The sequence below is a fragment of the Anastrepha ludens genome, chromosome 6 (genome assembly GCF_028408465.1).
Source record: "Anastrepha ludens isolate Willacy chromosome 6, idAnaLude1.1, whole genome shotgun sequence".
Taxonomy (NCBI): domain Eukaryota; kingdom Metazoa; phylum Arthropoda; class Insecta; order Diptera; family Tephritidae; genus Anastrepha; species Anastrepha ludens.
The window spans coordinates 124,240,674-124,262,783 of record NC_071502.1 but is presented as its reverse complement, the minus strand read 5'-3'; the positions used below and the strand labels follow the sequence as shown (position 1 = coordinate 124,262,783).

The window sequence follows — 22,110 nt, the reverse complement described above, 5'->3', positions numbered from 1 at the left end:
TTTGAAGATGTAATCAAACGCTCTATGTAAATAGCACGAAATATTGAGTAAATTTGTTTGTAAATGCAAACCGTGCGGTTCGTACATTCACTCACTTGTGTTCATACGCTTGATTTGAGGTTCGAGAGACTCTAGAGCAGTATATCAATGTATAGTGACTGATGGTGTGTGTATGTGTGGACTTGTGTATTCACGTTTGCAGCAGTTAATGTTGTTTGTGGTGTCAACAATCAGTCAATAATCGGGGTAACTTGTGGGTTGTTTAATTTGCTTTATTATAGCTTGCTTTTAGGCGCTGATAAGGTACCTGCATCAATAAACGTAAGTTCTCACATATGTAAATATGTATTGTATATATAGAGATTCAATGGCGTTTCAGTTCATTTCATTGTTTGAGTTTTATATTCCTATTTACATGATTTAAAAAAGATATGAAGGCTGCACAGCAGTGACCTTAGGTAATTTTCTAATTGCTCATTAGTAACAACTCAGCCTGTTTTTTGATCGCCTTGAATTCCACGAACAACCTGCGCAGCTCACTTTATTAATTAAGTTTGTTTTGTATTTTGGTGATAAATCACTTCTGCTTACAAACTCTTTTGGAGAGTTACCTGATTTTTCCACTTAGATTGGTTTGGTAAATGATGCATAAACATTAGTTTTTGGTAAGTTTTAGTAAGCAAGTAAGACTTCATATAATGGCAGTTGAAAACATTAGGTAATATAGACTTTTAACTATCGACTTCTGACCACACTGACCATTGACCATTAAGTAATAATTGTTGACTGTTAGCTTTTGACCCATTGATCGATGACTACTTGTTATTTGCAGTTGTTTACTGACTTTTGACTGCTGACTATATACTATTCGCTATTGATTTTTAACTAATAATCATTGACCATTGACTATAGGCTATTGATTATTGATTACTGTCTATTTACTGCTGATTGTTGACCGTTGATTAATGACTATTTACTTTGGACTATTATCTATAAATTATTGACTACTGATTATTATTAATTTCTGACTACTAACTACTAATTATTCACTATTGTTTAATAACTACTGGCTGATTGCTATTGACCATTGGTAAGTGATAACTGAAGATGGACAATTGACTATAGATTATTGTCTATTGACCACTGACTACTAATTACTGATTCTTGACTGTTGACTATTGACTGTAGACCGTGGTTCACTGACTATTGATTATGGGCTTTTGACTATTGATTATTGCTGTTATATAGGAGTTTAGTTGTTTACTGACTATTTCTTTTGACTACATTATATTGACCGTTGGCCATGGACTTTGATCACTAAATACTATTGACTGTTAACTGGGCTTTTCACCATTACTGTTCTATGCTAATCATTGACTACTGACTATTGACTACCGAATATTGACTATTTACTATTCTATTGGACTATTTACACCAATTATTCTATTAACTGAATTATATCACTTCATTTCCTACGGACACACGACAAATTACTTATTGTATAAGTCTAAAAATTAAGTTAAAAATTAAATGAAGTTAAATTATGGAAAATTTACTCGCACTGTTGTACAATTACATACAACGTAGTCGTATATACAAAAGAAAACATCGTTTTGCTTCGAGTTCTGGCAAAAACAAACACTCAAATGCATTTTATGTATTATTTAATGGAATATTTATGTGACGGTGATTGACGACCAGATTGGCTATCAATGAATACTTGTGGTAAGAAATCTTTACAAGTGTCCTGCATGATTGACAAACAATAGTAGAAATAAATTGTGAAATACATATATATATATTTGTGTATAGGCAGCAGCAAATGATTAATCGAAAAGTGCAATAGATAGATTGGCAGGCAAGAAGGGTCAGGGAGTTAGGTAATCATCCAACTCAATAGGCATTAAATACAAAACAAATTAAAAATTTCGATAAATTCTCTGAAGCATATATTCACTAATGTGCTTACTTTGCTTATATATGTGCATATGTATGTGCTTGCTACTTTTGTGTTTAGCTACAGTGTGAGCGAAAATTGTATGCCAATAACCGAGAGCTGAATAATTTACAATACAACTCAACATGGAATGGATTGGGCATAGCACAAAGCGCTACTACAAAGAATATAATGTAATTAATTTGATTTATTGAACTACCGGAAGTAAATAAATTTACTGCGAACAATCGAGAGGCAATTTATGTTTCTTTGGTTGTTAACAAAAAGCTTCAGATATTTCTGACAGAATTACAAAATTTATATGCATGTAAGAATTATATATCAGTGCGCCATTGGCGTGTTAGTTATCAAAGAGAGTTTGGCACTTTCCATTGACCACTTCATAATGTTATATCTGAGAATTTATTAAGCTTGAAAGATAGCCACAAAATTTACAATTTATGCAGTATAAAGCAGAAAAAAATTGTTTTTGAAATTTACACTTTATGGGGCTAATAGCGTTTTTAATAGAAAAACTTCATCAAACTAGGAAAAGCGCTTTCGATGCCTAATATAGCAAAATCGACGCTCACTTATTTATTACGAATCTAGAATGTATGCATATATATCCAGGCAGCCACCACCTAAACATATATGCGCAATCGCTTATGTTAACTCTAATGCTTGAAAGCTATCAATCAAATGTATTTACATACATGAAAATGGAAACAGCTGTAACACAAACAAACAACTTGAGAAATCAAGCGCAAGCAAGCAACGGAATGGGACCAATAAGTTTATCTGCGCATAATGGAAAAAATTTAACAAAACCATTAGGAAACACACCCACACATACAAGTATGCATACCCACAAATAACAAATAACTGTGTACCCATTATAATAAATTTAGCAAGTTCTGGCAGATATGTAATAAGTAAACGTACACATATTTTCACAAACATACACACACATGCAAGCAGTGATATGTGTGGAAATGTTCATTTCATACGAGAGCACTCATACGCACTGTATACCCATAACTATTGAATGTTCGAAGTAAGAAGTGAGTAAATTGTAATTAACTTCAGATCAGTCAGTTTGCGGTGAGTTGTTGTGAACACAAACGCCACGGCTTTGGAGAGAACTAGAGAGAGGTAGTGAAGAAAATATAATATAAACGCAAAAATAATAGTAGGAGCAGCAATTAACTTTCGTAAATCATGATGCTAACGACCACCAAGTCATCCAGTGAGTTGCAGACAAAAGAAACGAAAATAAAAGAAAAGCAGTTTTTATGAAGCGAAAATTTGTTTTGACCTAAACAAATGACATTCACGACAACTAACAACTTATATATTTTACTTGGTATTAGCGCTGTCGAGTTAACGCAATAAAGGCGGCAGAAGTTTTTGATAGCTCTGACGTATCTTTTCACACAGAAATACTTGACAAATGCCTCAAAATGGTTGCTGCATCAATTATTCGTAAACTTTGATGTACAATTTCTGTTCAACAGCTGTTGCACTTATGCTATGTTGGTTTTGCTTGTTATTTTAGTCAAAGCATAGAACCACATTTCACTGGAAGCTGTGTCAATGGCTAAGCAAATTGCTTGGAGAAAAGTTGTGAATTATTTTATTTTCAAGGGAGTGAAAGAGTTTAAAGTGAAATATTAAAGGTTACATAAAAATGTATTCACTAAAACTTATTTCTTCAACCAGCTCGAATCAAACGAGAGGGTAGTCACGAATTTTTTCCCATACCAGGTACGTGCTGATTTTCTTTTATTGGTAAGAAAAAGTATAGCATCGTTAACAAAAAATGTCTATCAACGCTATTTTGCAGTCACTTGAAACTTACAACGTGTGCTAAAATTCTGCTAAAAAATTGGAGGTTTTACTGAAGTTTAGAAGAATTTTTACAAAGTTTGAAACTCTGCACTATACGGCTCCTGGTTTGTGTATCTATAAAACTAGGTGTCTATAGAATTCCGTTGGAAAAAACCATAAAAACATTATTAAAAAAAAAATAACCAGGTAATACATGACTAAGTAAATGTTTAATGCAACGCTTTTTTGGAACTCCTTATTCGAAAATACTTTAAAAAAAAAACTATGCAATAGATCGAACGATCCATCCAGAATGTATTCTTGAATACCCAGTTTAAATTTCTATATTTATTTATTTATTTTTATTTATTTATTTAAGTCTATGAATTACAATCCTTACAGACTATGATACAAAAGTTGCTTAGATTAAGCTACAAATATATTATATGTATTTAAAAACTATACTAGCTACTAACTAACTATAATATAGAATTCAAAAGATTTAAAAGTGCTGTTCTTGAAAGCGAGAAATCAAGAAGAACATCATTACGAACGGCATTTAATTCCCGTAAAGCACGAGTAATGGGAGCATTGCTGGCATACGTAGTTTTAAAGTTTCCCCCATAATAAGGGTAGAAGTTCCTAAGAGATCGCTGGGGAACATTAAATCGAATCCTTTCCAATAAGTAGGGACAATCAATTACTCCAGTAATAATATTATGAGTAAACGACAGACACAGTATAGTCCTACGAATCTCTAAGGACTTGAGACTTATAAGCATGAGACGAGCAGAATATGATGGCATGGGATCAATAAAATTCAGGGACCGAAGGGCACATTTGAGAAATATTTTTTGCACACGTTCGATTCTATTAATAGCTTGCTGACTACAAGGTCTCCAAATAAAAGCAGCATATTCTAAGTGAGATCTAACAAAAGATGTATACAGTAACTTAATGGTATAGGGATCAGAGAACTTAGTGGCGTTCCGTCTGACGAAGCCCAACATCGAAAAAGATTTAGAAGTAATATAATTTATATGATTATTAAAAGAGAATTTGTTATCGAAGATGACGCCAAGGTCCTTAAACTCACTAACACACTGCAGGACACATGCCGAGATCCTGTACTTAGTGCACAAAATATTAGATGTTTTAGAGTACGATATTTGGAAGCACTTAGATAAGTTCAGCGAAAGTCGTGAATTCTGGCACCAGAAATAAAGCCTATTCATATCGGCTTGAAGTTTAATGGCATCCTCTTGCGTCTTGATCGCTGAGAAGATCTTAAGGTCATCAGCATAAAGCAAAAATTTAGCAAATGTGAAACAACTTTTGATGTCATTAATAAATAACACAAATAAAAGCGGTCCCAAGATACTTCCTTGCGGAACACCTGAGATGGCAGCAAAGGAAGTAGATGAAATACCATCGATTGTTACAACACGGCGTCTATTGCTCAAATAAGAGTTTATCCATTGCAGAAATGTAGAATGAAAGCCAATACTAGCTAATTTTTTAACTAAGATTCTATGAGAAACTTTGTCGAAGGCTTTCGAAAAGTCGGTGTAAATACAGTCGACCTGGAAGCCAGCGGAGAAAGAATCAATGCAGTATTCACTAAAAACGGCCAGATTAGATACTGTAGATCTGTTAGCAATAAACCCATGCTGATTAGGGCAAATTAAAGATTTAACGGCAAAACTCAGCTTTGCATAGACCGCATGCTCAAAAATTTTGGAGATAGTCGACAGCTTAGAGATAGGTCTATAATTTCTAACGTCATTTTTATTGCCACTCTTAAAGAAGGGCGTAATGAAAGAGAGTTTCCATGCGTCAATGAAACACCCCGACGATAAAGATTTGTTGAAAATAATTTTCAGGGGATAGACGAAGGCCGGACAGTTTTTTATCAAAACTGCTGAAAGTCCATCAGCATCAGTTTGAGAGGATGATTTCAATTTAGTTAAAGCATTACTAATATCCTCAGAAGAGAGGCAAAGACCTCCAAAGTTCAGGGCATAATCTAAGTCAGAAGAAAAGTCGGATGGGCGATCAAGTTCGTCGTCAGCAAAATTAGATTTAAAAAATTCAGCAAACAAGTTTGCCGTTTCAGTTGGGGTTCGCGCTTGGCTATTATCGAAAAACATACCAGTGGGAACACTGGCACTACTCCTTCTAGATTTTATGTATTTCCAGAAGATTTTGGGATTCGCTTTAATGTTTAACTCTATATTGGTAATATAGCTGTTATAGAGAGATTTATTTAAATCGTTGAAATCCTTTAACGCTTGCTTATATTTAACGAAGTACAAATGATTCTTCGTAGATTTAAACTTCTTGAAATAATTATTTTTAAGATTTTTAAGCTTTTTCAGAGACTTAGAATACCAGGGCAATTTATAGGGCTTTTTCTTTCTGAGCGGAATGTTATCTAAGCAGAGTTTAGACAAAATGGACTTAAACGCAGAAAAACTACTAGATGTGTCAAGTTCAGCAAATAAATTATCCCAATTAATGTCAAGTAATAAGTCATTGAAATTGACAAAATCGCATAAAGAATAATTGAATGATTGCCTGACATCCGATGCAGTAGTAGCAAAAGTAATATATAAAAGTCGATTTTGACCACTAAGGGTAAATGATGCTTACCTTTTGGAGTTATGGAATTCAAACATTCATTGATCTCGTAATTTATGTTATCACTTACAAATATGAGGTCTAAGATTCTATTCAGAGAATTAACAAAATTATTAATTTGAAATAAATTAAGACTAAGAATATTATCAATAAGATATAATTCATGGTTTGCAGTTACATTGTTTGGTATGAGAATAGAGTTAGAGGCACTAGCACACCAATTTATTTTACTCAAGTTGAAATCACCTAACACACATAAATTATTGTCATTTAAGTTATTTAGGACAAGATATACTATGTTGTCAACATGCGCTTTGTACAGCTCGTATGAACTTTCAGGCGGCAAATACGAGGCAATCAGATATAAAGAGCCTTGTGAGTTGGGACTACTTGAATGAATGAATTTGAAAAGGTCGAGCCAAGGAGCACCAGGAGATTTGGTGGCTCCTAAAACACTCAGGCTAAAAAAGCCCATTGTATTTAAAGCTCTGGAAAGGGGGTAGATAGTCAAGGAGGGAGGGAGAAAAGTATCATAGAAAGAGATAGGAAAGAATAGAGACAGAGATAGAGATAGTTAGTCCTGTGAGAATTTTCCAGATTCTTTGACAAATTTGTAAATATCCTCCAGTTTTAGAGAACGAATAATACTCATTCTCATGACATCGGAACCCAATACTCGTAGTCGCGCTCTAGCAAAGGCAGGACACTCACAGAGAAAGTGCTCACTGCTATCCGCCTCCTCCAAGCACGACAGGCATACCGGGTCCTCGATGATTCCAATGGTGGCCATATGCTGACCCCATGGGTTGTGTCCTGTAATGATGCCGACCATCAACCGAATGTCTTTCCTTCTAAGTTTTAGTAGAAAGTTTGACAGTTTTCTGTTCGGACTCGTCACAAAACACTTTGCAGTTCTGCAGCGTTCTAGACCGGACCATCGCTCTTTATGTAGATTGCCTACATAATCGTTGATCCAGTTCTTGATTCCTGCGGGACTGATTCCGATTATTGGCTCTGGCCCCTGTGGAGGCACCGCTGATCCACGGTTGGCCAATTCGTCGGCAATTTCGTTTCCTTGAACACCGGAGTGTCCTGGAACCCATATAAGTACAAGCCTGTTCTGTTTTGCGACAGAATTAAGCTTCTTCTTACATTCTTGAACAATCTTTGAGGTTTGCTTCGCGTTCTCCAGGGCCTTCAATGCAGCCTGACTGTCACTGAAGACTCCAATCTGTTTCCCGCTCCATCTCCTCTCGATTATCCATTCGGCTACTTTTAGGATGGCAAAAACTTCTGTTTGGAAGACAGTTGCCATTCCCCCCATAGCGTAGTGATACTTATTACTATCGTTTAAGTACCATCCGGCTCCAGACCCTATTTCAGTCTTGGACCCATCGGTAAAGAAAATATCCGTCAAACCTCCCTGCATGCCTCCTGGATTGCTCCATTGCTCACGCAATGGAAATCTGACATCAAATTTCCTTCCGAATGAAACTGTGGGTATCAGGTCATCTTTAGGTGCCAAAAACAGTGGATACTGCTCCGACAGCAACTTAAAGATTTCTCTGTGTCCCGAAGTTCCATCTTCGTGCCAGAACCCATATTTATGGAGTCTACACATTGCTTTTATTGCTTCCTGTTGTATCTTAAGATCCAGGGGGAGCAAATCAAGCATAGCATTTAGGGCATCTCCAGAGGTTGTACTCATGGCACCCGTGATGCATAAACATACACTTCTTTGCAGCGTGTATAGTTCCCGGATTGTGGACTTAACCATGCTCCGTCGCCACCAGACCACAGAAGCGTAAGTGATGATTGGTCTGATAAGTGCCGTGTATATCCATAGGACCACAGCAGGTTTCAGACCCCAAGTTTTGCCAAAGGCTCTACGGCATTGCTGAAAAATCTTCAATGCACGATTCACCTTCAGTGAAACGTGTGTCTCCCAAGTCAGCTTCTTATCCAAGATTACTCCTAGATATTTAACTTCGTTGGAAAGACCAAGTGTCACACCTTTCAGTGTTGGAAGACTGAGTCCCTCCAATTTCCGTTTTCTCGTAAACAAGACTATAGTTGTTTTGTTCGGATTAACGGAAAGACCTTGTCTCATGCACCAATCATCGATTTTGTCAAGAATCCTCTGCACTTTCGTGCAAAGCCTCCTTAAGGATTTATCCGATGTTAGCGCACAGACGTCGTCCGCATATGCTTGGACGTGAAAGCCGAGTTCCTGCATCTCCACTAATAGGGAGTCTACGACGAAGCACCACAGCAGCGGAGAAAGAACACCCCCTTGGGGACATCCTTGCTTGACCCTGACTGTGATTTGCTCGTCATCGCTCCCACCAGCGGTTAACAGCCTCTCAGAGAGCATGGAGTATATCCATTTTATAATGGCTTGATTAACTTTGTGTCGTTCGGCAGAAGAACATATCGAGTCGAAAGTGGCATTATCAAAAGCCCCCTCAATGTCCACGAACACGCCCATTGTGTATTCGTCAGCTTCCAGCCCAGCTTCAATCTTGCTAACAAGATCGTGTAAGGCTGATTCACATGATTTTCCACTCTGGTAAGCGTGTTGATTTCTACTAAGTGGACTTCTCGGCAATACCCCCACTCGAATATGTTTCTCCACCACTCGTTCCAGACTTTTCAACATGAACGATGTCAAACTGATTGGTCTGAAACTTTTTGCTAGGGAATAGTCATCTTTTCCTGGTTTCGGAATAAATACTACTCTTACGCGTCGCCATTGGGATGGTATATAACCAAATGCAAGACAGGCTGTGAAGATCCTTTTCAGGGCCTCAATCAGCCTGTCTCCTCCTTTTTTAAGCATTGCTGGATATATTCCGTCAGGTCCAGGGGACTTAAAGTTCTCAAAGGAAGATAAGGAAAACCTTATCGATTCCCTTGTCACTATCCGACTAGCAATATACCAGCTGTACCTAGAGGTTCCACCGTTGCCACCGTTGTTGTTCATGCCACTCTCAACTTCTACTACCCGGAAAGTGAGTTTCGAGTAGAGCATTAAACGTTTCCGATTTGGAAATGGTGTATGAACCATCAGGTTTTCGAATGGAATCCAGCCTTACTGAGCGGTCTAAATGAAGGACCTTACAAAGTCTCGCTGTTTCCCTCATTTCTTCGACGTTACTGCAGAAATTTCTATAGGATTCAAGTTTGGCTTGCCGTACTTTTTTCTTATATTCTCTCTGTGTAAGTCGATGATTGGCCCAGTCCTCTTCTGTTTTGGTCTTCAAGGCCTTATTAAGAAGTTTCCTGGACCGTACACGAAGCTTCGACAGTTCAGGGTTCCACCAAGGAACCGCTTTCCCCTGTCTGCTTTGCGTGAGTGGACACAGTTCCTCAAAGCAATTGATTAAAGTACCTTCTAATTTCTTAGTCGCATCTTCAATCATTTCTGCTGATTTGAGTTTTTTCAGGTTTGGTAATCGCTCTGTTACAAGCTCACCATACCTGTCCCAGTCCACATTTCGAGGATTCCTACCGGAAGGTATTGATATTGTGTCAATTCCCAGTCGGAATTCGATAAGACGATGATCAGAAAGAGAGTCCTCCTCCAAAACTCGCCATCGGTTGATTTGATTTCCAACTGACCTATTGGTAAGTGTTAAATCAATCACCTCTTGTCTCCTTCTGGTCACAAAAGTTGGTTTGTTACCAGTGTTTTGAATGACCAAATCGGATGACAGGATAAAATCCAGTAGCTTGAGACCTCTGGGGTTGCATTTGCTGCTTCCCCACACAATGTTCTGTGAATTTGCGTCACAGCCCACTATTAGCCCCAGATTATTGGATTCTGCGTACTTGACCACTTCTCTTAGCTCCCTCGAAGGAGGTGGCTGTAAAGAGTCGTAGGGTAGGTAGGCCGAAACTATAATAGCTTCGACACTGTTCCCACTTTTCAAGTACTTTATTTTTGCAGCAACGATATCTCCGGAGCATAGCTCTTTTAACATCGTGTGTTCGATCAACCTCGGCATGATAATACATGCTCGCGGTCTCACATTCCCTTCACAATGAAGTATTTGTCCCCACGACATAGCACTTAGACCACAGATACGCTTGTGACATACCCATGGTTCTTGTATAAGTATTATGTGTGGGTTTGTTTGCAGTTTTGCATGCCTACGGCACAAGAGAGCCGTAGACGCTTTGCTATGCTGCAGATTTATCTGTGTAAATATTACTTCAGTCATGAGACTGAGTATATTTACGCTTTGTCCTCCACCTTATCCTGGACGCGGAACTGGATCCGCCCCAGATGTAGGTGGGGACGGCACCCGTACTTCGACTTAAGAACCTTGAGGGACCCAAGATCGATACCCAGTACCAGATGGGAACCTGCCTCCGAAGTGGTAGCGGATTTCTGCCTGGTGCACGAGTATACTCTCCAGAGAGTCGTGTCAAGATCCTTATTCTGAACACGGATGCGTTTGAGGAGTTCTGCTAAATTACAGGAAGGACCCGGAATCCAGACACTCGCTCGTACCAGCCTTTCTTTGCTACTCTCAACAAGAATAAACTTGCTGTTTTCGCAGGCTGGGATTTTTGCTATCGCTTTTTCTAGCCATTCTCGGGAAAAAGCATTGGAACAGTGCACCTTTACGATGCCGTCCACCACGCTTTTCCCCTCGAAAGCCGGCGCGTCTTTCGACTCACCGATAGCTTTCCACAGATAGCTGTCAAGATAGTCTTGTTGCCCTTTGGACAGTAGACCATCTTGTTTGTCGGTATGTATCTCCACCGTCATTGCCTTTGCTGCCATTCTCGCGAATGATTCGCCAGACGTTGACGGAAGAGTGTCATTCGACATTTGAGGTCCCTTAGCCTCTGCCTTGTCAGGCAAAGGTTTGTCTGCCTTGGATGGGGTCGAGGATGCAGGCATTTCCGAATTGCGTTTTTCAACTTTCCTCTTCTTTGCCTTCCTCCTCTTCCCGGTCGTTGGCACAGACCCCGTTTCGTTTCCGGAAGAGCGCAGCGCTACAGAGGAATCCTCTGTTCTGCCACGCTTTCCCGTTTCCGTTACAGGTGTCGAAGTTGACGGAGCTTGAGTCCTTGCCTTAGCTAGTGCTTCGGCTTGCCTCGCCTTCTGTCTTCTTCGTTTGATCTGCCTTGCGGTTAGACCAACACCTGCGTTCGACTCTCCAATAACTTCGGTCTTTTTACCGGTACTTACCTGATTCACACCAGGTTTAACCGTTGTCAAAGACTTACTCGGTACCAGAGATCCGTCTGAGTCTACTGAGAGATTGTCCGCCATCTCCACATCCTCCACAACTTGTTCAGTTGCTTCAGATCGTTTCGATGGCGGTGTATCGCTCACACTCACTCGGCTCTCCATTGGCATAGCCAATGTGCCATGTTTCACCACTAGTAATGCGCTTCCTCCGGAACCCTGGGTGTCAGTTCCGGTCATAGGGGAATGTGGGGTTCGGGCCTGCACATCCGATGCCCGAGCCGTCGATTGCTCGACGGGAGGATTTCCCAAAAGTGGGTTACCTCGTGCAGAAATATCTTTATTTAGCCTCCACATAAGAAAAGAAATGCATTTTATCCCTCCTGCCAGGTTGTCGGTACGGTACTCTCCACATAGTACTTGGGTGGCCACCAATTCCGCCGTTCCGCGGATGAGTGGATACCCAATTCCTATATGAAGCTGCCCTCTTAGTTCGTGGTAAGTTAATCTCCATAGAATGGGGTTAACTCACCACTTAAGCCTCATCCCCGCGGCAAGGAGACCGACATGACAAGGGACTACTTAGGCAGACGCAGATCTGATCCAGTAGAGAGTCACCGTTCATGAGGGGGCACAAAAATGCGTTTAAGTGACACCTGATAGCAATAAGAATACCACCCCCGCGCAAGCACCCTGTTTTTGCAGCGTCTCTGTCTTTGCGAAAAACGTTAAATAGGTTCGGGTCATTTACTATATTTACTAGCATATTTGTCGTGCGTGATTGCACGGGATAACTGTACAAATATGATCACAAAACAAGTATCTATGTAGTAGTGCTTCCTTTTCCCCCCATTGTATTGGCTAATTTACTCTGACAACTCGCTTTAACCAGCGCTGATACATCGCGTTATGTTTCGCTGAACCTATTGACCAGCACACATATTTTTTTCACTCAATTAGTGCTTGATACTCTTGTCCAGACGTGACTGAAGTATCTGCTGTTGAATGTCAATTGCTGCATTGGGCAAGAGTAAATTGCATTTTTGCGATTTGAATTGCTGACAAATTCTGTTTAATGTTTTTATTGCCTTGCACTGGATTGAATTTTAGGCACATTTTAATATATGTATGTATGTATGTATGTATTCGTGCTTGTTGGTGCGACTTTGTGTTTCGCCAACCGGTGCGTCCGAGTATAAGTGACGGCAGACTCGCACTTTGGTGTGTTGGTCACATTGCAGGCGTTGGCCTTAAATTATTACACGCTTCAATACCTTAGCTTTAATAACAGTGACCTTCCAATTTTATTGCTACAGATACATTGAATGGATGGCGTTTACATAGTCATAATTCTTTAGCGCTGTATTTTTCGTTTTATATCAGCATTTTGCCCAAAGGCATTTACTGCTCGAAAGTAATCGTAATAACTAAGACAATAAATTTGTCTAATCGTGATTGACGACCAGATTTGTGATGTAATTTAGAAAATTTTGTTTGCAACATAAATTCCAGAATATTCTGTTTAATGTAACACCTTCACCGCGCTCTTAGAGCAAATTTCGGTTAATCAGCTGCTCAAAGCTACCAGAGCAGAGCTGTTTACATATCAATGTTGTTTATTACTGTAGAATGTTGTTCTAGTTTATTAAGTGAATATATACATTTACGCACTCAAATCTTGTAATATACTAAGTTCGATACAAAGATTCAATCAACTAAGTTGATAAAATTTCACCACCATTTAAGCTACTCCTCCATAATCTGTATATTTGGTGTTCTTAGAATGAGACAAAGGCCCGCATATAATTAACAATCTGTGTATGGGGTGTAGTGATATATCACCTATTTAATCACTTGATTGCGTTCCAAAGAATACCTGCGTGCGTGTGTACGTGCTTATATTCGAGTGATATACACATCAGTTTGATATACTGGTATGAAGTTTTTGATCGCTTTTATTCAAATTCACCCAAGAGTATCATTTAACAGGAAAGCCAGCAAATAATCATTATGTTGTGTATACATATGTACCTTCACACACACGTAACTAACATTGTGAAATTTATGCGTGCTAACATCGAGTCAATTGCACAATTCGGTTAATTTAAAGCCAATTTCCAGCAGCCAATCGCCACAGTTCCCACCTACCTAATTTAAATGCCGGTCAAATGGTAATTCTCAAGCTCTCTAAGTGATGACATGTGGGTCATTTTGTGGTTGTGGTTGCATTTGTAGCCAGTGAGCTTAATTTCAATCGGTGAGCTTAATTTATATGGGCATTTACTGATATGCTTTAGAAATATGATTGTGCCTGTGACATTCAAACAAATATTTGCATTTGATTACAAAAATTTTAATAGGAATTAATTTTAGAGCTGAGATTACCATCATACAATCCACAAGTACATACAATAATATTTATAAAATTAAGCGAGAACCAAATAAAATTAAATAAAACAAATTAAACTACAAAAGTGAAGTAAACTTAAATAAAAATAATTTAAATTAAATCTAAATAAGAAAGTGAAGTAAAATACATAAAGTAAAATAAAAACAAATCAGTTAAAAAGAAAAAAATGTAGTAAAATGAACTAAAATTAAATAAAAAAATCAAAAAAAGTAAATAAAATAAGATAAAATAAGCTAAAATTAATAAACAGAAATTATTGAACTAAATAAAAGAAAAAAAGAAAATTTATATAAATAAATAAAACAAATAAAAATTAAAATAAAAAGAAATAAAGCAAACTAAAATAAAAACAGGCAAAATTAGCAAAATGAATCAAAATTAATTTAAAATAAAATAAAATGAATTAGAATGGAATAAAAGAAAATTAAATTCTGCAATGTATCAATTGAGTAATTGTTCACATTTGTAATTTTATAAACATCAAGGAAATAAAACAAAAATACTAAAAGAAAACCATATAATGTGACTTGTTTTGGGCAGCTTTTTCTTTTCCAAATGAGTTATAGCCTAACCTTGTTAAGCAACACCAGCATCTAAAAATTAAAAAAAAAAAAACGGAATACAACTGAATTAAATAAAAAATATTATTAACAAAATTAAACAAAATTAAGTTATTTAAATTAAATTTAAATAAACTAGAACGAGAAAATTAAATTAACTAAAATAAAGTAAAAAAGGAAAATAAAATAAAATGTAAAATTAAAGTACAGGGTGAACGATATGAAGTGTTACCAACTTCACACTGCTTGTATCTGTAAAACAGCTCATCACATCAACGTCAAAATTGTTCCAATGACAGTTCAATCTATTTTTTATAAGCCATCAAAAACATTTGCGTCTCAGTTTTTCTGTGTTGGAATTCAATCGTGATAGGGTGATTGCGTTAAATTTGGCTAGAAAATCACAACCAGCCATTGTTCGTGAGCTCAGTGACCTCAAAGTGAATTAAATGTTTGTGTAGCGCACTTTAAAACGTTACAATGATACTGGTAACATTGCAAAACGCTATGGAGGTGGACCAAAAAAATCCGCAACTGTTAGCTATTAAGCACGTTGTTTAGCGTTAGGCGGTTCAAGATTTATTAAAATGTAATATAAGGTTACAGTATCGTATTGGAAAGTGATAACGGAAAAAACATAGTGGAGAATTAGGGTTGTACTTAACATAGTATATAATCTTACATATACATTAGGGTCGCTCTTAACATATTATAGTATTGTATATGATCTTACATACTCCGGCTCAACCATAATTCACACCATTTTTGAAAAAATGTATAACTAAACAATTTCATTGAATTCTATATCTATACTGGTCAATAACTTTTTACAAAACTTTTCATGTTTGATTTTACTTAAACTTTTCGTAAAACCATCTGCTACATTATCTGTAGTGGAAACATATTCAATTTTTAATTCTTTTAGACTACATTGTTCTCTAATATAGTGAAACTTAATATCTATATGTTTGCTCCTTTTCTTAGTTGACTCGTTCTTCGCCAGAAACGCAGCTCCTTGATTGTCACAGTAGATGACCGTTGGAAACTCGACGTACCGCTTGAATCCTATTTCTCTTAGCAAATTTCGTTGAAACATAACTTCTTTCGCCGCTTGACACATAGAAATGTATTCAGCTTCAGTTGAGCTTAAGGCTATTACATTTTGCTTCTTAGATTCCCATTGTATCGGTCCATTTCCAAACATAAACACAAAACCACTGCATGACTTTCTATCTGAAGCATCAGATGCCCAATCGGAATCTGAGTAACATACAAATTCATCAGAATTAGAATATCGCAAACTCATGTTAACAGTGTGTTTTAAATAACGTAAAATATGCTTCGCCACAAGAAAGTGTTCGTGGTGAGCATGGCTGCAAAATTGCGACAGCTTCGAAACAGCAAACGAAATATCAGGCCTTGAAATAATTGACAAATAAGTTAAGGCACCCATTAACGACTGAAACTTTTTAGTATAGTCTCCGACACAGTTAAGATTCGGGCATTTCTGTAATACACACCCACTAGGAATCGGTGTAACTGCAGATTTACAATCTGACATACCCCATTCATCGAGCAATTTTTCGATGTACATTTTTTGATGAATTTTAATTTCACCCCGACTTCCATCTCTTTCGATTTGCATTCCAAGGTAGTGCTGTATTGGACCTCTATCTACAGCTTGTACGATTTCATTCAATTTATTTAAAATATTCTTAATTGATTCTCTCGAACTACTTGCAACTATTAAATCATCGACGTAGACGCCTATTATATTGATATCTTTTAGACTTATTTTATAAAAAACGCAGCAGTCTGACTTCGACCGATTAAATCCCATTTTCTCGGCCGGCCTGCTTTAAGCCATAAATCGACTTTTTCAAACGACAAACGCTTTGCGGTTTTTCTTGGTCTTCAAACATTATCGGTTGGCGCATATATACTTCTTCTTTCAGCTCACCATTCAAATAGGCTGCAGTTATATCAAAGTGGTGAACCAAAAGCTGATGTTTAACTGAGAGAGCTAATATTAATCGAATAGTAGCATGTCTCACAACAGGTGAGTACGTATCAAAATAATCTATATTTTCTCGCTGAGAACAACCTTAAGCAACAAGACGGGCTTTATACTTCTCAACACTCCCATCAGTCTTTCTCTTTGTTGCGAAAACCCATTTGCAACCTATAACATTTTTGTTCTCTGGTAGGTCTACTAAATCCCATGTATTATTTTTCATTAAAGTTGACATTTCCGATTCCATAGCATTTTTCCAATGTAATGCATTTTCACAGCTTAAAGCTTGTTTTGTGGTAATCGGATCATTCTTTACGCAAGAAACTGAGTTTAAAACATTCACACATGGATCAATTGCAAATACTTTACGTGGTCTTCCAACAGTACCATTTCTTAAAATCTTCGGCCTTCCTCTTTTGATACGCCCTTGAGGATTCACAATTTGTTCTGGATCAGAATCACCATCTTCATTTTGTTCAGATGGTACAACCTCATCTTCCTTATCATGACCACTAAAGGTAGGAACCTCACTTATATTATCTTTGTCTTGCTGATTAAACAATAGTAATGTATCATTGTACGATAATTCGTCATTTTTAACAGTAGTAAACGTCTGCTCAAAAAATATAACGTCTCTTGCCACGATAATAGATTTCGTACGAACATCATAAAGTCTGTATGCCTTACAGTCTCGTGCATACCCTACGAATTTAACAATATCACCTTTTCGTTCAAATTTCGATTTGCCAAGTTTCTTATTTAATGCGACCGCATCGCAACCGAACACCTTCATGTAACCAACATAAGGCTTTCGACCTGTCCAACGTTCAAACGGAGTGGTATTTTTCAAAACTTTCGTTGGAGAACGATTTCTAACGTAAGTAGCCGTGTTGACTGCTTCTGACCATAAACTGTGTGATAACTTAGATTGCTCTAGCAGGCACCGTGCCATTTCAACAACGGTTCTATTGTAACGCTCTGCTATGCCGTTCTGCTGCGGTGTGTACGGAATCGTTTTTTGGTGAATTATACCTTTAAAGTTTAAATATTTCAACATGTCTTCATTTACGTATTCCCGGCCGTTATCAGTTCTCAAAACTTTTATCTTCTTCCCGGTTTGATTCTCAACATTAGCAACAAAATTTTTAAAACATTCAAGTGCCTCTGACTTTTGCTTTAAAAAATAAACATGTGCATATCTCGTATAATCATCAATGAAAGACATAAAATAAAGGGAACCTCTTTGCGACTTAACTCTCATCGGGTCGCATAAATCTGAGTGGATAATTTCTAATGGTTGCTTTGACAAAACCCTTTTATAACTCAAATAACTTGTTTTCTTTATTTTACAAGTAGCGCAAATCTCACAATTGAAAAACTCTGATTTAATTAGCTTCTCTTTATCTTTAGTCATATTCTCATTGAAGAGCTTAAGCAAATCGCAACAGTTAATGTGACCAAATCTCTGATGCCAGATTCTTAATTTATCATTTAATATTCCACCTATTTGCATGGCTGAATTCTCTTTAGGCTTGTATAATTTAGCTTCATATATATTGCTTTTCAATGGCGCATTAAACAATATTTCATTATACTTATTTTTAACAACAGCCTTGCCATTCATAAACAATACTTTATGACCTCTCTGAATAATTTTTGCCACACACAAAAAATTTGAATGTAATTGTGGAACATAAAACACGTCTATTAAAGTAATGCCAGAGAACTCTGATTTTAATTTTACATTACCAATAGCTTCAACTCTTACTTTCTCACCAGTCGCCAGCATAACTTCATCACTGCATTCTCTTAATTTGAAGAAAAAATGTTTCTCACAACACATGTGACTGGATGCACCGCTATCGAGTATGAATTTATCTCTTTTGTCACTTTTCGCACTGCCTATCCCCAATACTGCACTACCTGAATTGACTTTCCTTTTGCTTTTGTTTTTGCATTGCGTGCTTATGTGACCTTGCATACCGCATATGTAACACCGACGCCTCTCTTGACCTCTATGTGACTTCTGCTTCGCTGAATTAACGGACAACACGCGCTCTGCTTCTAGGTTGATGTTGTTTTCAGCTACACCGTTTGATGCACGACGATGCTCTTCTTCCAGCAGCTTAGATTTTAACTGTACCAATGTTGGAAGTTCGTCCCTCGCCTCGATCGCAACAACAAAATTTTCCATCTCCTCAGGTAGCGCACACAGCAACAAAATAGACAAGAGGTCGTCTGGAATCGATATTTGAAGCTCACGTAGGCTTTCAGCGATTGAACAAAAATTGTTGATTTGTGGGCTTAACTTTTCACAACGTCGAATTTGGAAACGAACCAGATTTTTAAATAATGACACCTTCCTTGCTGGTCCACGTGCGTTGTAAATTTCATCGAGCCTCTCCCAAGCCGTCTTAGAATTTTCACAGTCCTTAATATAGATGAGCTCTGAACTTTTCTAATTTAACGTTATTAAGGCTAACGCCTTTTTATCGGATTTACTGAAATTGGCCTTATCGAGTGCGGTCCAACTTTCCGAGCATATAGTCTCAACCGGATACCAGCAGTCTAGCGTAATTAGCAGACTTTTCATTTGGACGCACCAAACGGAATAATTTTCACCGTCTAACTTTTCAATGTTTATACCGTTCATTTTAATTCACACAGAATTTATTTGTTCACTCAAAAATTTATTGTTCACCAAATGTTTTTGTTCACACAGAACTTATTGTTCACACAGAACGTATTTCTTTTCTTTTTTTTTTGATTCCACAAATATATTTTTTTTTTTTTTAGCGACACACTCTGGGCCCATAACCCTGTTAGCTATTAAGCACGTTGTTTAGCGTTAGGCGATTCAAGATTTATTAAAATGTAATATAAGGTTACAGTATCGTATTGGAAAGTGATAACGGAAAAAACATAGTGGAGAATTAGGGTTGTACTTAACATAGTATATAATCTTACATATACATTAGGGTCGCTCTTAACATATTATAGTATTGTATATGATCTTACAAAATTGTTCCAATGACAGTTCAATCTATTTTTTATAAGCCATCAAAAACATTTGCGTCTCAGTTTTTCTGTGTTGGAATTCAATCGTGATAGGGTGATTGCGTTAAATTTGGCTAGAAAATCACAACCAGCCATTGTTCGTGAGCTCAGTGACCTCAAAGTGAATTAAATGTTTGTGTAGCGCACTTTAAAACGTTACAATGATACTGGTAACATTGCAAAACGCTATGGAGGTGGACCAAAAAAATCCGCAACAACGCCAGAAATGGTTCGGAAAGTGAAGGCTCGACTTGAACGAAGTCCACGTCGAAGTTGAAGAAAAATGGCAAAAAAACTGCACATTCGACGCATATTGAAAGTGAGCTCAAGGTCAAGGCTTACAAGTTCCAAAAAGCACACGATCTTTCACCCCACCAAAAAAATGTTCGGTGCGAAAGAGCAAAGGAGTTGTTGCGCTTGCACTAACCTGGCAAATGTCCTAACATTGTGTTCTCTGATGAAAAAAATTTCCCAATTGAGCATCGTGTTTACTTGACCGAAAGCTTATACGAGAATTTGAGCCTACTTATGGCCACTCCCATCGCAAGTAATGGTTTGGGCCGCAGTGAACGCTGATGGACGCTCTCCAATCGTTTTTATCGAGCCCGCTGTCAAAGTAAATGCGACTTTTTATAGGGAAAATGTTTTAGAAGCTGCTTTAGAACCATGGACACGCAAACATTTCCGTCGTAGACCATGGACGTTCCAACAGGACTCGGCATCGTCTCATAAAACTTGTGTGAACTAAGAATGGTTAAAAAATCATGTGCCACACTTCATTTCGTCCACACAATGGCTTTCGAATTCGCCAGGCGCAAATCTGATGAACTATTCCATCTGGTCCATTTTGGAGAGCAAGGTGAGGACTAAAAAATATGCCAGTATGGATGCGCTGAAAAGAGCGATTATACGAGAATAGGCCAAAATACCTCAAGATCACATTCGTGCAGCATGCAACTGATTTTTTGACCGTTTGAAGGCTATAGTCAAGGGAAAAGGTGGTCATATCCAGCTAAACTGAATATAAGTTAAAATTGTAATCATTTTTGAACTATTTTGCCTTTGAAATCAATAAAAACTAAACTTCATATCGTTCACCCTGTATATTTAAATGGAGTAAAAAGTTTAATAAAATGAAATTAAAAACAAAAGTTCAAAAAAAAATTAGTGTAAAAAAATTAAATAAAGAGCGCACACCCTTCGTTGAGACCACTGAATGCACGCAACACCAAAAACTAGAAAACAATTGTCAAATCGGTCCTCCATCGATAGGCAAGAGCAAATGTCCCAACGCATTTGTACCTTTAAAAAGTTACCCGTAAAAGTCAACTTCGCAAAATCACAGATTTTCCCATTTGTGCGTCAATATCGGCCCATGCACATCACGAACTGTAGCAAAAACTTGGACACGCACCTACGAAGTGAAGTAAAGAGTTCTGCCCATATTGCGCCATATATCTCTAGTGAACCATAACTCACTGTGTGTACCTTGTATCGGATTCTACTATGAGGTGACTTATGTTGACTCTACGCTTCAAAAAAAGATTTTTGGCTTTTACGTATTTTAAGATGGCAGTCGCGCATTACAGCAGTACCGCTGCTCCCAAGGTGGAAAGTCGGAGCAGGCGGGCAAAAATATTTGTGCTGCTTATGCACTCAATGCTTCTGGTATTATGGACGTAAAAAATGTGGATAAATTCATGGAAATTGTAGACTCGGGGCGGCATGTAAGCATCTAATCTATTGCGCAGGCTGTGAAAATAAGCTTAACCATTTCAGAAATCTTTACTTTTCTTTATATAAATATAAGTAGATATTGTGCATTACATGTAGAGTGTACAATTATTTATATATGTATAAACATTTATGACTTCATCTTAATAATTTATAAATTTTCACAACTTATTGAATAAATTTATACTCTCATCGGAAATGTCGAACTATTTTCAATACAGACGCTAACTAGTTACTATCAAAAAATTGCCTTGCTGAAAGTCTCGTTGTCTCAAAAAACTGTGTACGTTATTGTGTAGCCTTAATATTTTTTTAATTTTCGTAACAAAACAATTTTTTTAGGCAGTCTTCACATTTTTGCTGCTGAAAGCCTTTTCCTGTATTTGGAAATTTAGAGATATCAGAATTTAGAAACTAAATGCGTATCTTTCAATTGTAGACAAGCGTCGATTGTTAATTTGTATGCACTAAATATATATTTTTCTATAAATGCTTCTTGTGACCAAAAGACATCGCATTTTTTATGTTTATAAATATGTGCAAATATTACTTGGTGGCCTTCGCATTTAATAGCACATAAAATATTTTTTATTACCACACACGCCAGGATTATATTTTCGTCTGTATACACCCGGCAGTAAATCGGACTGGTTTGTAAGTAGTGCAGAACTAGCCACATAAGGGATGAAGGTGCTGGTTCCCGCTCTATATCCATGCACAAGCACA

General features: G+C 37.4%; 1 protein-coding gene across 3 annotated transcripts in view; it reads right to left on the bottom strand.

The window, feature by feature from the left end:
- The window catches only part of LOC128866079 (UNC93-like protein), a 61,415-nt gene that overhangs the window by 11,422 nt on the left and 27,883 nt on the right, over window positions 1-22,110 (bottom strand). Inside the window, exon 1 of one of the 3 annotated variants that reach the window (XM_054106575.1) lies at window positions 14,592-14,612. The exons of the other annotated variants lie outside the window; for them this stretch is intronic. The gene's annotated coding sequence lies outside the window, so the exon portion shown is untranslated. Of the gene's footprint in view, window positions 1-14,591; window positions 14,613-22,110 lie in introns of those variants that run through there. 3 annotated transcript variants of the gene reach the window in all.